Raw genomic sequence first — 5,751 nt, forward strand, 5'->3', positions numbered from 1 at the left:
GGAAGATAGAGACTTTACTTTTTTTTCCGGATAGGCACCAATCGTTTTCCAGAATTGATTTTTTTTAATTACTACTGATCTTTTCTCCAGAGTCAAGAATGTTAAAATCTTTCCTAGAACATTGTCGGATCATAACCCTGTATGGTTGGAGTTATTTGCTGAAGATGGGAACAGAAGATCTTGGAGATTGAACAAAAATTTATTTAGATATGAGGTGCTTTCGCAGAAATGTAGAGAACATTTGAAAGAATTTTTTGCTTTGAATATGCATAAAGACACATCGATGGCAATGGTTTGGGATGCTAGTAAAGCTTATATGAGAGGGGTTTTGATTCATATGAATAATGGATATAGGTGTAAGCAGATGCAAAAACGTAAAGAGCTTGAAGAAGAGATTAAATCGAAGGAGAAAGCTTTTGTTTTGAACCCATCAGATAATAGATTAAGGGTTTCCATAAATTTGTTGAAAGAGCAATTTAATATGTTAATGGCTGATCAGGTTGCAACTAATTTGCATTATGCAAAAAGTAATACATTTTGTAATGTAAACAAGCCTGGTAGGTGGTTGGCTTATCAATTAAGGAAGAAACAGAAATCACGTATTATAGAGAAAATAGAATATAAAGGTAAAGAGGTATATCAACAAAAGTTGATTAAAAAGAGTTTTTTAGATTTTTATACAAAATTATATGCTAGTGAAAATATACAAGCCTTAGATATAGATTTATTTATTTATTTATTTATTTATTTAATTTTATTTATATACCGCCCTTCTCCCGAAGGACTCAGGGCGGTGAACAGGGCAGATATATAAAAATACAAAAATACAAAAGTTAAAAAAGAATTAAACATGTGCCCAGCTAAAAACAATAAATACATATAATAAAATGAGAATAAAAAACCCAAACCATCCCCCATCAGGCCAGGCCGGCTTGTTCAAATAAGAATGTCTTCAGATCGCGATGGAAGGAGCGAAGATTGGGCGCCATCCGGAGCTCAACCGGCAACCGATTCCATAGCTCAGGGGCGCCCACAGAGAAGGACCTCCCCCCTGGGGGCCACCAATCGACATTCTCTGATCGGTGGCACCCTGAGGAGGCCCTCTCTGTGGGAGCGCACTTACAGGCAGCACATTTCCCTAGACTTTCAAATGAACAATGAAAGGAGATGAATTGTTTAATTACTTCTGAGGAAATTATTTTAGCAATTAAGCAGTTAAAAGTGGGGAAGGCTCCTGGTACAGATGGATTATCAGCAATTTATTATAAAATATTATTTGCAGAGATGATAGAACCATTAAAGGAACTCTTTAATAATATCCAGATTGGAGGAGAAGCGCCTCCGTCTTAGAGAAGGGCTTTTATATCGCTGATTCCAAAGGAGGACCAAGACCTTACCCAGCCTAAGAATTATAAACCTATATCGCTCTTGAATACAGATTATAAGATTTTTTCAAAAATATTGGCAAATAGATTAATGCAAGTTTTGAAGCAAATGATTCATAGTGATCAGTCTGGATTTATAACTGGAAGATATATGAAATATAATGTAAGACAAATTGTTAATTTAGTTGAGTATTTGGATAAGAACAACCAAGTCCCTGCAGCATTGATATTTTTGGATGCTGAAAAAGCTTTTGATCAGTTGAATTGGCAATTTTTATTGAAAGTTGTTGATAAAATGAATTTGGGGGATAAATTTTTACATTCTCTTAGGGCTATATATCAACAACAATCGGCACAAATTATAATTAATGGGGGATTAACAGAGGCATTTAAAATTGAAAAAGGCACAAGACAGGGATGTCCACTATTGTTCTGAACCAGCCCTCTTCTGGCCTTGTAATAAGGCAAACCCCTATTCAGAAAGAAGAGACTGGAGAGCGTCCAAGGCTAAAAGGCATCTGCCAAGATTTATTACGCAGTTAACAAAAACACTAGAGCTTGTCTTCTCAAGCGGAAAAGTTGCTTTCAGCAACCAGCCCCTCCCCAAACACTCCTTTTATAGAGAGCTCAGGGCGTGGTCTCCCTGTGCCTCCTCCCGAGGAGTCCCGCAGCCTTTCTTTGTTTGTTCCTGCTCGACTGCCTCCTGCGTCGGGCGTCCTTGAACAGGGCCAGCTGTGGGTCATCTTCCTCCGCACTCTCGGGCTCACGCAGCTGAGAAGAGGTCCCCGGCTGAGGGCTCTGCAAAGCCTCCAAACCGTCATCAGCCGGTTCGTTTCCCTCCTCCCCCTCGTCTGAGTCATCCGATACATCGGAGCCGGCTGTCGGACCCACAGGCTGGCCCTGAGTCACAACAACTATCACCATTGTTGTTTGTTTTAACATTGGAGATTTTATTGATTAAAATTCGTGAATCAACTATAATAAAGGGAATAAAAATAAAACAGAATGATTATAGGTTAAGAGCCTTTGAGGATGACTTGGTTGTCACATTATCTCAACCGATTCAATCGGTTATAGATTTGATGAATATTATAACTCAATATGGGAAAGTTTCTGGTTTTAAGGTAAATAATAATAAGACTAAAATATTACCTAAAAATATGACCATGAATGAAAAGGAAATGTTAGTAAAATTGACAGGTTATGAAATAGTGAAAAAGGTTAAATATTTGGGAGGATATATTACAGCCTCTAATGTGAAATTATATAAGAATAATTATGAGACATTATGGCTAAAAGTACAAAAGGATTTAAATAATTGAAAAAAATTACAATTATCTTTGCTGGGGAAAATTGCAGCTGTTAAAATGAATGTTTTACCAAAGTTTCTCTTTTTGTTTCAAATGATACCTATATTGAAAAAAGATGCTAATTTGGATGAATGGCAGAAGGGTATTAATAAATTTATCTGGGCGGGGAAAAAACCAAGAGTTAAACTTAAGATTCTACAAGACGCACGGGAAAGAGGACTTAAGGTGCCTAACTTGAAATTATATTATGATGTGGTAGTTTTAACATTGGTTATTGATTGGCTTAATTTAACAAATAAAAGAACACTTTATCTTGAGGGATGGGACTTATTATATGGGTGGCATGCATATTTAATTTATGATAAAAAAGTTGATAAGGCTTTTAAATCTCATATTTTAAGAAGTGTTTTATTGCGTGTCTGGAAAAAGTATTATTATAAGTTAAATTTTAAAATACCAATTTGGGGGATTCCTGAACATGCGATAGAGGGTGTATCTATGGGGGTGAGTTTGGATATGATTTCTTATAAGGAATTACTTAGATTGGTAGGGAATGATTGGCAAGTAAAATCGTTAGCTGAGTTAAAGCAAGAAAATATTGTACAGTCCTGGTTCCAGTATACTCAACTGCGAGCTAGGTGGAAGTTAGATCAGAGGGTTGGTATTACATTAATGGATGAAAATTTGGTAAAACAGATTAAAGATCAAAATCGAGCGCATATAAAGAGAATTTATAATGCTTTAATAGAATTGGATTCGGAAATGGAATTAGTTAAAGATTGTATGGTAAAGTGGGCCCAAAATATTCAAGAACCGATCCCATTGGATATATGGGAGGTAATTTGGGTTAGAAATGTAAAATTTACTCAGGCCCAAAATTTAAGAGAAATTTTTTATAAAATGTTTTATAAATGGCATCTGGATCCTAAAAAGTTGACTTGTATGTATCCTAATTTACAGCCCAAATGTTGGAGATGTGGTAGTTTGGATGCTACTTATTTTCATATCTGGTGGACTTGTAGAAATATAAAAGCTTTTTTGATTAAAATTTGGTGGAACATTCAAAAGATTTTCTAGAGAAGGATAAAGTTTACTCCACAATTATTTTTATTGGGTGTTATTACAGATTGTGATACTAAAGAAACTAACTTGATGTTGAATTTGATAACAGCTGCAAGGTTATTGGTAGGGCAATATTGGAAGAAGGATAGCTTGCCTACTATAGAGGAATGGATGCTGAAAGTGTCAAATCTAGCAGAAATGGCTAAGATTTCTGCTTATTTGAAGGATCATTCACAAGAATTTCAGTCTGGAGAAGATGGACTGGGAAAGTACTAATTGTCTTTACCTGGCACTAAACAATAATGAAGATGGTGTCATGCTATCTTACTAGAAAGGACTTTGCAGAGTTTGGTGCTATCACAGAAAAGGGAAACTTCCAGATGGGTACATCCCACACCTCCTCATGGAAGGCACCCAAAGCAAGTCCCCTTCATTTATAGTGGTACCAAGCCCAACAGAGACTCCACTTCCTCAGGGTCTTGTGGAAGAACAGGGTAGAACAATGGCTAATGACCTTCTTTTACCGGTCTACTATAAAAAGCGTCCTCTCGCACTGTATTGTGGTTTGGTATGCTGGCCTGACAGCCGCGGATAGGAAGATGTTACAGAGGGTGGTGAGCATAGCAGAAAACATTGTGGGCTGTTCCCTGACACCACTGGATGACATTGCCAGGGGTCGCTGCCTTGGAAGAGTGAGAAAAATTCTCAGGGATAACTCACACCCTGGTCAGTACCTCTTTACTCTCCTACCATCGGGTAGGAGATACAGGAGTATACCCAGCCGTATCAACAGGCTGAAGAACACCTTCTATCCATGGGCTCTCAGGCTCCTGAACTGGAAATAACTTTATGTATGATTGACTTGCGAGGCCGGTGTGTTGTGCAATTAGCTCACATGGTGTAACAAGATGGTGGGTTTGTTGTCACTGTGAGTTGGGTGGGCACGAAGGGAGGTTCAGCCAATCTCAATGTATACATGCTTGTACTTTGACAATAAAGGTTCATTCATTCGTTCGTTCGTTCATTCATTCTTCTAAAGGATTTCCTAAGTTAAATCCAGCACCTTGGACTGGAACCAGACATGCTAGAGAAGATCCTAAAGTATTTGTCATGATGTGTGTCAATGGCTCAGGAGTCTTTGCTGCAGCATAACAAAGCTTCACCATGACCTTCAAAGGTAGTCCCTTGCAGAATGCAAGAGAGTAATCCAGACAAGAAATTATGAAGACAGGGTGATACTGTTGTGAGACTATTTCTATCCATATAGTCTATTGTGAGACTATTTTTATCTGTCATAGTCAACACACCACATTAAGCTAATGAAATGAGCTTCATGTCACCAAAACCTGTGATTCTAATAATCAAAGTTGACTCCAAAAGCAAGCTACAGTCTGGATCCGAAGCACATTGATTGTGTTTAGATTGTAAGCCGCCCTGAGTCTTTGGAGAAGGGCGGGATATAAATGGGATTTTTTTAAAAAATGTAAAATTAAATAAACTTCTCAGTGCATTGTGTTTTTTTGTTTTAACATGTGCGTAGTTTTGACATTCAATTGGCAATTTTTGAAACCAGGCTGCAGAGGAAAGGCGTGAGCAAGGCATGTCTCATTAAAAAAAATCAACTCTGCAAATAAGCAAAATGCCAGCTTCCCTTTTTGCTGCCTTTGGACTTCTCTATATCCCTACATTGCTGATTCATAGAGGAAAAACAACACAACATCAGATGTAAGAATTACAGACTATGTGGTGTGTTCTGGTCACACACTGTTTGGAAACATCCTCGGGGCATAGCAACTTAAAGCAAAGGGTGCATGTTTGTTCTAAGCTAAATTACCAAATTTTCCACAGTGATATTATCCCACAAGGAATGCTAATATTCTGATTTTACTTCTACTTTTTTTAGCTACTTAATTTGACACCTCTTGCAGGAAAATACAAACAACGTTCTACATGGAACCAAAGCAGTGGTGTAGGATCTTTAAAGTCCAATGTTG

Source organism: Vipera berus, assembly GCF_964194415.1.
Source record: "Vipera berus genome assembly, chromosome: 2".
Classification (NCBI taxonomy): Eukaryota; Metazoa; Chordata; class Lepidosauria; order Squamata; family Viperidae; genus Vipera; species Vipera berus.